General features: G+C 34.4%; 1 pseudogene; it reads left to right on the top strand.

The window, feature by feature from the left end:
- Window positions 1-7,277: 7,277 nt before the first annotated feature.
- Window positions 7,278-7,377, top strand: LOC122116448 (annotated as a pseudogene).
- Window positions 7,378-13,320: the final 5,943 nt, after the last annotated feature.

The raw sequence follows: 13,320 nt of genomic DNA, 5'->3' as shown, positions 1-13,320 counted from the left end.
CAAAATTATTTTGAAGTAGAGGGTTTAATTGACAAATTCACAAATGATTCTTGCAGTTTACTTGCCTAGAATATTCTTTCAAGAGAGATAAAATTAGAAATTAGTTAATAGATAATCCCAACAATTCATGTATAAAATGATAATGTGAATAATGTAGACAGAGTTGCCAAGAAATGGATGATATTAATTTATAAATTTAGAAAAAGCAATTTTTTGAGGCTTTGGTATAACATAGTATGAGGAGAATAATTGTGTGACATCTTCTTTCTTCTACCTATGTAACACAGGAAGCAATTTCCTTAATTATGTGCCTCTGTATACAATGAGAAAAAATGCTAGGTTTGGGGTTTGTTTTCATTTTTTTTTGTATAATTGGTTTGTCCTAGTGCTTGAACTCTGATCCTGAACACTGTCTCTGAGCCTGTTTATGCTCAAGGCTTGTGACCTACCACTTCAATCTCAGTGCCACTTCTGTCTGGCTTTTGCTGAGAAGTTTATTGGAGATAAGCATCTAAGGAACCTTCCTGCCTGGGTGGGCTTTGAACTGTAACATTGCACTCTTAGCATCCTGAATATCTTTGATAGTTAAAAAAGTATAAATATGAATAATATTTGCAAATGTTCTGATCTCAAGAATACCAGTGGGGGAAAATGATGCAACCCAGTTTATTGTGGTGTTCTTTCCAGAACATAGAAAGCATCACATTAGCAGAGGTGTAGTATTTTTTCACAATAGAGATAAGCTATTCGTGATGTAAATTAAGGGAACTTTGAGGTGCACCCTATACCTTGGAAACTGTTGGGCTAGGATGACTTTATTTCATAAATCTTCTGATTAATGGTCACAGAAATAATAGCTTACTCTGATCAAGAATTGCTTACTCTTGAAGAATTAATTATTACAGATGCTTCATAGTTTTATCCTTTACCAGAATGTGGCTATTTTTCTGTTTACTTCTCAATCTGTAGCAACCCATTGGAATATGAATCTATTGCAGAATTACATAACATGCAAACAGGTACTGTTTTGAAGCTCTCAGGTAGGAATGTTCAGAATTTGAAAATGAGTAGTTATTAGTCATAGGAATTTTGAAGAACACATATATTCTGCCCTTTTAACAACTTATTTACTTTTAAAAGTTATGGGTTTCAATAGAATGAAACTGTTTTCTGTTTTAGTATGAGAAAGTTTAAATTTATTCTTTTTTCAAAGTATTGACAAGTATATTGTGAAAATATTGTCTAGGTAGATAACATTCAAGTTGATGGCCCTTTGATTAAAAAGGGGTAATTAATTCATATTTAATGCCAAATAGTATTGATTTTTAAAAGTTACTAAAAATAATAATATTTACTATACCAATACAGTGAAATTTTATTTCGTGTAGCTTATTTATTTAATTTAATTTTCTTGTCAAAGTTATGTAAAGTGGAGTTACAGAAATTGTAAGGTAGTGAATACATAATGTTTCAAACTTGTTATCCCCTTTCTCATTTTTCTCACAGTTTTCCTTCACCACAATACCCCTCACAAGTTGTAATGTACATTTCCATCATATTGTCTTGTGAGCATTGCTATTGTATTGGTTTGCCCTTTGTCCTGTTTCTCGCCATTTTGTTGTTCCTATTCCCTTCCTTAATTAAGGTAAATGTATACCAATACACAGGGTATCAAAATCAAATACAGCAGGGAATAAACCATAGGGAAAAATGCCAAAAGAAAATAGAAATCACATAGTACATTAAAAACAACAACCGCAAATAAAAATCTCTGTTTCCATATCTTGGATTACATTTTGCTTAGCATCAGCATATATGGTCATATATATAGCATAACAAAGCCCCTGGAAAATAATAGTTGCATGGACACGATATTATGAAAACTACATGTTAACTGTTTTTGATGGTAAAGGTTGAATTAGGATTCTGTTAAAGGAATTTCAAAAGAGTTTTAAAGTTATGACAGGTAAATTTTAATTGTTCAAAATTTTTAACAAGTTAGCCTATTAAAATTTTTTTTTAATTGCCTGGGAGAAAAGGCTTTCATACAAAGAAATCCACGGAGACTTAGCTGAGAGGGAGCAATGTGGGTGAAGATGGCTCTTTTTCACACGAAACAAACAAACCTCACAAACCTTGCTGTAAATCCTGTAGGTTACCTTGAGAATTGTCTTTACCCAAGAAATAAACTCTTACTGTGTGAAACAAGGTTGTAGTGGAATTTAAATTCAAACTTCTTTAAAAATAGACATCAAAATTATGATTTGACCTTTACTAACCAAACAGTAATTCTCTGAAAAAGATAATTGGGGTCAAACTATTTAGGGAGAAAGTTCCCTCCACAATGAAAGAAGGTATTGGGTTTACACTTTTCTGTTTATAATACATTCTACAATGTCTTTGCACATAAAGCACTGAAACACAGAAAAAAATCTGATTGAATACTTCAAACCAATGATTTCACATTTCTAAGTGGCTCAAAAATATAATATCATTATTAACATGAGACAGTGAAGACTTCTCTTATTACATAAGCCAAAAAGTTTTGGGATCAGAAAAGAAGAGCAAATGGAAATAGTAAGAAAACAGTGTTCTTAGAAGCCCTAGCTAAGCGTATTGGCTTCAGCAGTGGAGGGAGGCCAAAACTTTTTAAAATAGATTGTCTTAATATTTTTGCTACCTAAAGTGGTTTTACAGAGCCTATTTGGCTCACTTCAATGCACACTAGATCAAATGAAGATATAAAAATAAATTCCACATCCAAATAAAACAGTTTTAAAAGAGAAACCATGAAGACGTAGCAGTGGGGGAGGCATTATTGTCCTTCCACTTCACTAGACTTTAAGCCAAGAAGCTGTGATTAATTGGAAATCAGGTAAGAGCTAAGAGGAGGACATAGAAATAGGACATAGAAGTATTGTCCTTTGTAACAGACACTGTCATCCAAGGTATGGGTGATTTAACTCTATTCTTCTCCACACATCTCGTTTGTTTGTTTTTTGGGTTTTTTGTTGGGGGGGGGAGCCTGGTCGTGGGGCTTGAACTCTGGGCCTGGGCGCTGCCCCTCAGCTCTTCAGCTCAAGGTTAGCACTCTACCACTTGAGCCACAGCGCCACTTCCGGCTTTTTTTCTTATGTGGTGCTGAGGAATCGAACCCAGGGCCTCGAGCATGCAAGGCAAGTACTCTACCACTGAGCCAACTTCCCAGCCCCTCCATACATCTTGTTAAGCAAATGCAAGACCAACAGAAAAATAATCTATTGAAGTAATTTTGCAAAGAATAACTTCACTGTTCCTGATATGGTATCTAACAAGAGTCTTAAGTGAGAAGATAAAAGTGGAGTCTTCTTCGGTTTCCTCTAAGCATCTTGTTAGCAAACTACATCTTTAAGGTTAGAAGTAATTGAACCAAAAAGTGGTGGAGTACTTATTTTTGTGGGCACTTTAGACACAAGAAGACTTTCAAGGTAAAAGAACAAAAAAGTATAGCTAAATATTTGTGATCACAGCTTCTTGGACTGGTTTTGTGGAGACAACGTTTTACATGAGAGTTTGTCCTCATTATCATAGATGTTGGGTTTTCGTGGCAACCAAATACAAGAGGGAAGTTTAATGGACTCGCTTGGACAAGTAAACAGCATAATAGAAAAAATGGCAAATACTATTTAGTGAATTACGTTGACCGATTACTTTGCCAGAACAAAGAAGGAAAGATATAATTCAAAATCACTTGACTGAAAAGTATGAAAAAGAGTAGTAAAGAGCGATGAGAGAAAACATAGAGGACTGTTTTCTCTCCAATGGAGTAATGGGTTTTGTTCTTGTTTCTTCCATTCTATATTCACCAGCTATCAAGTGTATCTCAGGACTGGAATATCCAGTTCAGACAAAGAGATCTCCCATTAGAAAATATTTGCTGCAGATGTAGGTGATTTATAACGTTAGACAATCTATTTAAGTCTGTTCAAAATTCTCCCCTACCCCAAACTGCCCTCTTTGAACAGTTGGTTTGCTTTTCCCATACTGCTTTTGATTAACTATTTAAAATTTTGAGAGGTCATATTCATACTCTCTAGAGATTGCCGTTTGGTTGTGATTTTTGTGTGTTTGGTATTTGTTGTGTTTTTAACTGAATTTCAAAAGGTTGTGGTAGTGTGTTACAATTAAATATGTCCTTGTAATTGTCCAGTGCTCCTGGATCAGAGTCACTCCTTCTATCATTCTCAACCAAACTCTTCTCCAAGATTTATTTCAGATTTATCACTTCCTTTATCACATGTGTACATTGAGTATTCTAGTTGTACTTGCCATTTTTTCATTTTTCATTCATTCTATGTTTTTACTAATATTCTTCTCTGGTTTCAAATTCTTGATAGTCATTCTTTTAAACTGTCTGTTCATACTTTGACAGGTTTATGTACATTCCATGGCATTTCAATCCTGCATATACTTGAACTGATAACAGCTTATATTTCCATAATTAATTCATCTGCAATAACAATTTGCAAGACTGGAGACGTGAAGCACCTAGACATGATTTTATTCTTATCCATTTGGAAGATTAATCTCTAGTCAACAAGAAAGTTTAACAATGGCTTAGAATGTTTTCCTAAATAGCAGTTTTTATAAATGGCTTCGTACAATGGTTTGTGATTATTTTATTTTACATGGGATAATATTTTCTACTACCTATAACTTTTGGGAAAAGAAGAAAACTAAAATTTATTACTGTGGAGGAATATGATAGAAATAGAAGACAGATTTTATGTTTGTCACATTTCTAATGAGTACCCATATTCAAAACTTGAAGTCATCTTTATTAAGGAAAACATCAATCAACATGATAAGGCAAATATCCGTGATCTTTTAAAATGTACCTTATTATTTGATGAAACTTACTTTATTAGCTAATGTTTAGGCTTGAAATATGGGAGGCTGATCTATGTAACACATTTCTGGAAGGCATCTACTGAACAACACAAATGGAGGGGGCTACTATTTCTATAATTTAAGGAATGGTTGAACCTGTTTGGTATTAGTGCTGGATAATAAATCAACTCTATTGTAACTTGTTCCTTCCACTTGAAAAACTTGTAATGTCACTAAGTATCATCTACTCGTCAAATGTTATTTTGGAGAATGTGTCTTTAAAAAGTTTATTTGAGGGGCTGGGAAGGTGGCTCAGTGGTAAAGCACTTGCTTGCGTGCATGAGGTCCTGTGTTCAATTCCCCAGCATCACATGACCAAAAAAAAAATCTGGAAGTTGTGCTGTGACTCAAGTGGTAGAGTCCTAGCCTTAAGCTGAAGAGCTGAGGGCCAGCGCCCAAGCCCAGAGATCAGGCCCCACACCCGGACCCCCTAAAAAATTATTTGAAAAGGAATATATTTTCAGGAGATTAAATATAGGTTACCATTGATTTGAGAATGACAACCTTTGTATACTACATAACCAAGTTTTACTGAAGTACCAGTGTTTTGAAGCACTAAGGATCTTCTCAATTAATGTTTTTCTGAATGATATTTGACTTCTAATTCAAGTTTTCCGAGCGTTGGTAGACAAATTATGGATCTATCCTTCCAGGAACTATTTTTTGCCCTACTTATACTAGACTGAAATCTTTCATTAATCATTAGGAGAGGGGTATTAAAAATATTCTTGTGACATTTGTGATCATGTTCACTCATATGGGCTAGTCATCTGTAAATTGAAAGTGTGAATTACAGTAGTTTCTCTCAGATTTTGTGATCTCATCTTTCATTTTTAAGTTGCCTTGCATTTCACAATTGCCTACTGCTAAACCCTGTGTAATTGGGGCACTAAATTATTATAGGAAATGAGAAGTTAAGATGAGTCTTCAATTACTTTCTGTTGGCATGTTGCATGGGCCTAGGTGGGAAGACTTGCCCTTGTTATCTGATGATGCAGATAACTGGGACCTGGGATCCTAGGATGCGTGCGTCCTGTAGAATAATAATACCTTTTGGACATCATATCAGCAAAATTTGGGTATGACCAGAAATATTTAGAAAACCATTCTGGGCCAACGAGTTAAAACAATATACAGAGCAGCAGAGTAAAATCCCTTGCAGATTAGAGGAAAACAACATTGTTTTTTACCATGTGAATTCAGTAGACTAAGAACACTTAGAAGGTATCACAAGTTTATACCGAAGACATTGCATTGATACTTCTTATATTCTAATATATATTCTAAACCTAATTATTTATATTCCAATCTATTTATTGTAATAAATATCAATTCATTTGTCAAATTATCGATTAATTCTAGTAAGTTTCATTGTGTGAAACATAAAATTAGCACATATAAATATAAAATATATAACTATATGTAATATAAGGAAATGTTTTTCATTGTTCTGTTGTGGTTAGGGTATCAAAGGCAACTCTGTTTTACAGTATTATTCCATTATCTCTACCCCAGAGTTTGGTAGAGTTAGACCTAAAGCTTTACCATTTGTAGATTTACAGCCTAGAGGCAAGAGGAAACACTGTGATTAAAACATTACCAATTTAAGGCCTAATATCAAGGAGAAAAATATGGACTTCTCCTGGAGCTATGGAAATATTTGGTGATAGAAATTCAGTAGTGTAAGTTCCTGCCTGGTTGGATGGTCAGGACATTAGGTAATCATGCATAAGAACAATTTTTTTCCACCTTCTTGGCTTTAGCTACTTTTGAAATGGTAGGTATAATAAACAATTATATTATGATAAAATACTTTCTAGTCAGAACTGTTTATTTCTCTATGATCCCTTGCAACTAAGATTAGTTTTTTTCCAGTAAGATAATCTTTGCTGTCAGGGTAAGATATTCTGTTTGGTCTGTTACTACATGGAAGAAGGGTAAAGGGTCAGTAGACACTTGTGCCAGTAAGACCTCATTTGGGAAATTTTAAGCTGCAAAAGTTTAGAAGTAGCACTTCAGCAAGGCTTACTTTGAATCCATTAGCTCCACAAAGCTAACTCAGTTGATAAATAAGTACTTGAAAAGCCATCTCTTTGAACCTAGCCATAATGGCTTCAAAGTATGATCAAATTTAAAATGAAAATGACTTACAATAGTCATTGGCAAAAAAATGCAAGTTTGAGCAATCTACCAAACAATATGTTTTTCCACTATACACAGAATTTCAGAGAAATAAGATCAATAACATTGTTAGTAACAATAAGGTTTCCTTGCTACAAATAGGCAACCAAGGATATATGCCTGTATAAACATTGCATCATTAACAACTTAAATTTACAGGATACTACATGCTCCAGCAGCACGTATACATAAATTACAACAATATAGAGATTAACATGCCACTTGTACAAGGATGATATGAAAATATGCGAATTATTCCATATTTTTCATTCTTCAGTTGCTAGAAATGAAAAACAGTTATTAAAAAGTTGATTACAAAAATACAAGTGTAACAACATATGTGATTCATATAATTAAAAGTTAGTTTGACATCAGTGTATTAAATCTTCAATTTAGAAAGGTCTTTACATAGCATAACCTTTACAAAACTTTTGAAATTAGATAACATTTTAATTTTATCCCAAAGAAATAAAATACTATAAGGACCTAGGAGAAAAAAGAATCTTAAACTGTTTTTATATGGAATGCAATCTGTAAGGACACATTTATTAATGAATTTATATAATATATAATAATGTAGTATTCAAAGCATTATATCTAGGAGAGAATGAAATAGATTATGGACATTTTACAAACAGAATACAGAATATGTTAAAATATACTTTCTTCAGACAAGCACCGGAAATGTCTTTAGGTTCTGTACTACTCATTTCAACAGATACATTAAAATTATTTCTGATTTTAAAAATCACAAGCTCTACAGAAATCATTATAGATGTATACAAACAACTCTTGAATATATTTTGACATCAAAGTCAGGCAATTCATTTGGAAGAATACCATGGAATCCATGAATTTTTAAAGTAAGATATTGCTGTTGCTTTGTATTGTGAAAATATTTTGTACAGAGACAACGGATGGACTGGCATTTTTGAAATTTAAGTAACTTAACCAAATCATTAAGACGTAGGAGAACAATTTGTATAGCCTTTCACAACTTCAAAGAGGTAATCATACATACTTATCTTTTGGCAGTATCAAATGCAGTTTCTTCCAAGTTGTTCTTCAGACCTGGTTTAATATAATGGTTCAAAAGAAGGAGATCAAACGTATCTTTGCTGTTTCTATTCCCAGCAGCAAGATGCAAGGGCGTCAAGAGGCCTTTCGTTTAGACATTGGTATCTGCATCATGATGATTTAAGAAAGAAGCCACACTGGTATTATTCCACGTATAAGCACTGTGCAGGTGTGTCCAGCCATTCACAGTTATTGCACGAATATCTGCCTCAAGCCACCAACTCATGGACAATGTGTCAGTGTCAACTGTAGGTTTCCTGATGAAGAGCGGTATACTCATCGTCATCCCTAATGGCCTTTTTGGAAAGGTTTCACCACACTGTAGAAAGCCGATTAATTTCGGCAGCCCAAAGAAGAAATTTGCTTGGATCCTTCTCCATTTTTTTCTTGCAAATGATACCATTCCTCACTTTTTCATCTTCTTCCTTGTCTTCATCAGAATTGCCTAACCAGAGACTGAGTACCGGTCGGAATGAGGTGTCTATGTATTTCCCCAGTAGTTGACGTTGGTTGAACTGTTCAGAAAAATCCAGTGAATTTTCTGCATTTTTTTTTCACCATGACTTATTTTCTCTTTTTCCATTTTTACTATTCTAAATTATTCTAACTGGAGAGTAGAGAATTGATAGAAAGCAGAGGAAAGGTTTTCCTCCGTATTAAAAGGTACAGAATGAAAATGAGGACCATTGGTGTCTCCATGTGCAGCTTATTCTAGGAATGAAAACATAGGAAATAATACTTTCTATGTAAATGATTTGGGAAATGGCAGAGCAGAAAGTGAAATGATGCAACCAAAAATATAACAACAAAATAAATTAGGATAATTATGGAACAATCATATGAGAACCATGAATGAGAGAGAGGAAGAGAGAGACAGATGTTCAATGAACTAACTAGCCACAAAATCCATGCCTCTGATCAATTTATAGAGCAAACAATTTTATTTTTAAAAGAGATGGAAATAGAATTTATAGTGTGTCTCTTTATGATGTGCAATGTGATGGATTGATATATATTGTGCTGATCACTTTTCTGTTAATGTGAGGAACATACCTGCAAAGAACATTTCTGAGGAGGAAACTATTATATTGACTCATGGTTTAAGAGAACACAGTTTAAGATAAAATGTCTCCCTTGTTTTTAATTATATTTTTATTATCTTAAATAATTGTACAAGAGAATTTCCATTCAACAAATCAGTTTTTAAGTACAATGGATCTTTACATAACTTCTCCACACCCTTCCAAATCTCACCCCACTTTAATTTTTTCTACTTTCATACTATCTGTATTGAATATTATGCCTTCACGCTCTTCCTCCATAACTCTTTTTATTCCTTCCCTTTGAATTCCCCTCACATCTTAAGTGATAGTTTCCTGGTATTCATTTTGTTGGATTAAAAATTCAATTTTATAAGAAAATACACCTTTGAAATTCTCCTCTGCAAATAGCATGCTTTGGTTAATATTGTTGTGAAAACTTGCATAAAGTTCTATCTTCCAAATATGAGACAGAACATGGGTCCTTTGTGTGTGTGTCTCTGACTTAGTTTACTTAACATATTTTTAGATCTATCCATTTCTTTGCAAATAATGTAACAGTCTTCATAATGGATTGGTGCAATCCAATTGTGTACATGTGCCACACTTTCTCTAACCATCCCTCTGCCAAAGGGAATCTGGGCTATTTCCATCAGTTTTCTACGGTGAATAGTGCAGCAGTGAACATGGTTGTGAAAGTGATTTTCCTGTAACCTTTTGGAAGAATTCATCACTATCTTTCTGGGAACAACCCTCTAGCCACTTTTCCAGAATAATCACATCCCTCTCTTCATCTCCATTAGAACGTATTGCAAATCCTCAAAAACACACTACCCCCTACAGGTCACAATAAGCTAAAACCACACTGTGTCCATATTTTTTCAATACTTTTTTTCATAATTGTACATATAATTTAGTGAGAACCTTCTATGTACTTTTCTAATGTGGCAATGAGGGACATGACAATAGAGTAAAAGTAAGAAATATGCAATTTAATAAGCTATTATCATACTTAAAATCATTTTCAGCTTTAACTCATAGCCTCACATACTATTATTTTAATCTTTATTTGATTACTTCATCTATCCTCTAACTTATAACAGGTGAGTTAAATACAATGGCAGAAACTGTGTTTTGATTTTGACACTCATGTGTGAGGATGCACAATATGGGCAAATAGATGGATTGGATTTAATAGCTATTATCCATTTTGTTAAAGTAGAGATGATTTTGCCAAACTGATTCTCACAATTCATATTACATTCAACAACAAGAAACCTGTGACAATTCTCTTTGTTTTGCTCCTTATTAACTTTTGTTTCCATTTTATTTTATTTTTATTTATTTATTTTTCGTCTGTCGTGGGGCTTGAACTTGGGACCTGGGCGCTCTCCCTCAGCTCTTCAGCTCATGGCTAGCACTCTACCAATTGGGCCACAGTGCCCCTTCCGGTTTTTGAGTGGTTTATTGGAGATAAGAATCTCTCCAACTTTCCTTTCCTGTCTGCTTTGACTTGCGATTCTCAGATCTCTGCCTCCTGAGTAGCTAGGATTACAGGCATGAGCCACCGGCGCCCAGCTACCATTTTATTTTATAATGAAGGATGATTTCACAACTCTATTGTAGATACAAAAATATGCTAAAATATTTCTATCCTATGCATTGATATATACACACACATATATTACACAGGTTATAAGGATAATTTATAACTTCTGTAACTGCACAATTTACTAAATTATTAAAATCATTGATGACTCATGGCTGGAATTCTGGTTACTCGGAGGGTGAGATCTGACGATTGTGGTTTGAAGCCATCCTGGGCAGGAAAGTCCATGAGCCTCTTATCTCCAAACAACCAACAGAAAATCAGAATTGGAACTGTGGCTGAAAGTGGTAGAGTGGTAGCCTTGAGAGAAAAAGCTCAGGGACATCATCTAGGGTCTTAGTTCAAGAAGTACAATCTACCCCCAAAAATCTATTTAATTTACCCCTGTGTAAGTAGAGTATTTCCATCACCCAAGTGCAAATCCATACTCACTAGCAAGGTAACTGTTTTGTCTGAAGTACCACAAAACATTATCATTTAAGTAGAAAGTATTGCAATGTGGGTTCATTCTATCTCTCTCATGGATTTTTCTCCACTCAAATACTCAAATCTTACCATTATTCCAATTATTTAAAATCATAGTTTTTTTCTTTAATACCCATAATATTAGAGTTTGAATTGAGTGTCTTGTGCCCCCGAAATGGTTGTTCTTACCATTTTTCAGATAGAATCTGGCTTCCTACTTGTATCTGATTTGGGGCTCAGTACACTTTATGTTATTCTTCCTGGAATTTAAAATAACAGGTGCGTGGCATTGTGTACAGATCTTTCTGTCCAGTCTGGGCTTTAAGCACTATCCTTACAACAGTTCACTCCCATGGATTAAGGATATTCGTAAGCTTGTCATAGTTGATTTTTTTAATATTTGCATTTCCTGCAGGTTCTTGAGTACTGAATTAATTTGTGTTTTCTTGGGTTGTTTTGTTTCATTTGAATATATGGATTATTGTTCTTCACTTTTCCTTTTGTTTCTTTCACTCATGTTCTTACCTGAAGCACTGAGAAACTAATTTTTCTTTCTCAAGATAGTCAAGATGAATATTATTTATTCCAAAAAAAAATTCAGTAATATTTAAACACCTCATACCTATGAATAGTATACAAATGCTAAGTTCTGAGAAGGGTCTTTTTATTTGCCCAGCAGTCTTTGGCATACACAGACAGATTATGAATTTTATGAAGTTAGTAAAACTACAGATGTTTGCCAGGCGGGGAAAAACCTATTATTAATTGTTTGACAGGGTTATGTTGCTTCATGCAGGATTACACAAACTCATGTTCCTAGGAGGAACCTAAAAATTATCTAATACAACAGACTTGAGAGAGATGAATTGACTTCCTGAATAATTTACTTTTGGGTCAAATAAAAGCAGGCTTCCAAAAAGAGAGTAGACTTTAAAGAATCATGAGTTGTATGTAAATAGGTGGTTAGCTGATTTTGTTAATTTGTGAACTTATACAGGGAAATAAAGTAATACAAGGTTAAAATGAAAGAACTTCACATTGAAATACTCATTTGTGTGTGTTTGTGTGCATGTGTGTGGACGCTCGTGCGAGTCCCCGCACACACATGTGCATGTGCTCATGCATACATTCATTATTCTTGAGGCTTCATACTGCGCAAGCATTATTCCTCAGCTTCTCTGTCTAAAGGTAATGGTCTACCACTTGAGCCACTTCCACTTCTGGTTTTTTGGAGATAATCGCATGTATTTTCATGATTTGACTGGCTTTGAACAGTGGCCTTCAGATCTCAGCCTCTCGAGTAGCTACCTAAGCTGATTCAGCCTCTGAGTAGCTAGTTAAAATTCTGTCTGTCCTCTATGCTTCACTGCTTTTTTATTTTTTTCCTGAGGTAATCACAAGTCATATATATGTCTAGTTACTTTAGAAAATACTCTTACTGCTTGGCACCATGGGCTCCCACCTCTACTCGTAACTACTGAGGAGGCTTGAGAATAGAACCAGGCCGAAAGTTTAGTGGACCTCCTTCTCAATCTACAGCTGGGTGGATTGGATCATTTCCTCCACACTGCACTATCTACAGTCAAAGATTGGAAGGACTGCAGAATCCAGGCCAGGCAAGGTAGGAAGCTAGACAAGTTGGTCTGCAACTCTGATTCCATTGATGATGGGAAGGCTAACATGACAGATCAGATGCATGTTCTTGTGGAAAGGGAACCCCTATCCTAAAATTAACCACTGATATGACGCCAGCCTAGCATGAGCAATAACTCAAGTCGAAATCCCCACAGTTTCCCACAACCAAAATAAGTATATACATTAACATACAAAAACTTAGTAGAATCTGTTCTTTGCTCTAATATCAGCTTTATCTGATTATCATATGATGTGACAGAATAGCTTCTTTATTAAATTTAAGATATATTTTAAGTTTTGAGTATTAAGCTTAAGATATATTTAAGACCTAGAAAATTCTTCCTCACATATTAAGTGCAAATGTATGGCAAATTGTCTCATTTC

The sequence above is a fragment of the Dipodomys spectabilis genome, unplaced genomic scaffold (genome assembly GCF_019054845.1).
Source record: "Dipodomys spectabilis isolate Male_0828 unplaced genomic scaffold, ASM1905484v1 ptg000134l, whole genome shotgun sequence".
NCBI classification, from domain to species: Eukaryota; Metazoa; Chordata; class Mammalia; order Rodentia; family Heteromyidae; genus Dipodomys; species Dipodomys spectabilis.
This window is presented reverse-complemented; position numbering and strand designations above follow the sequence as displayed.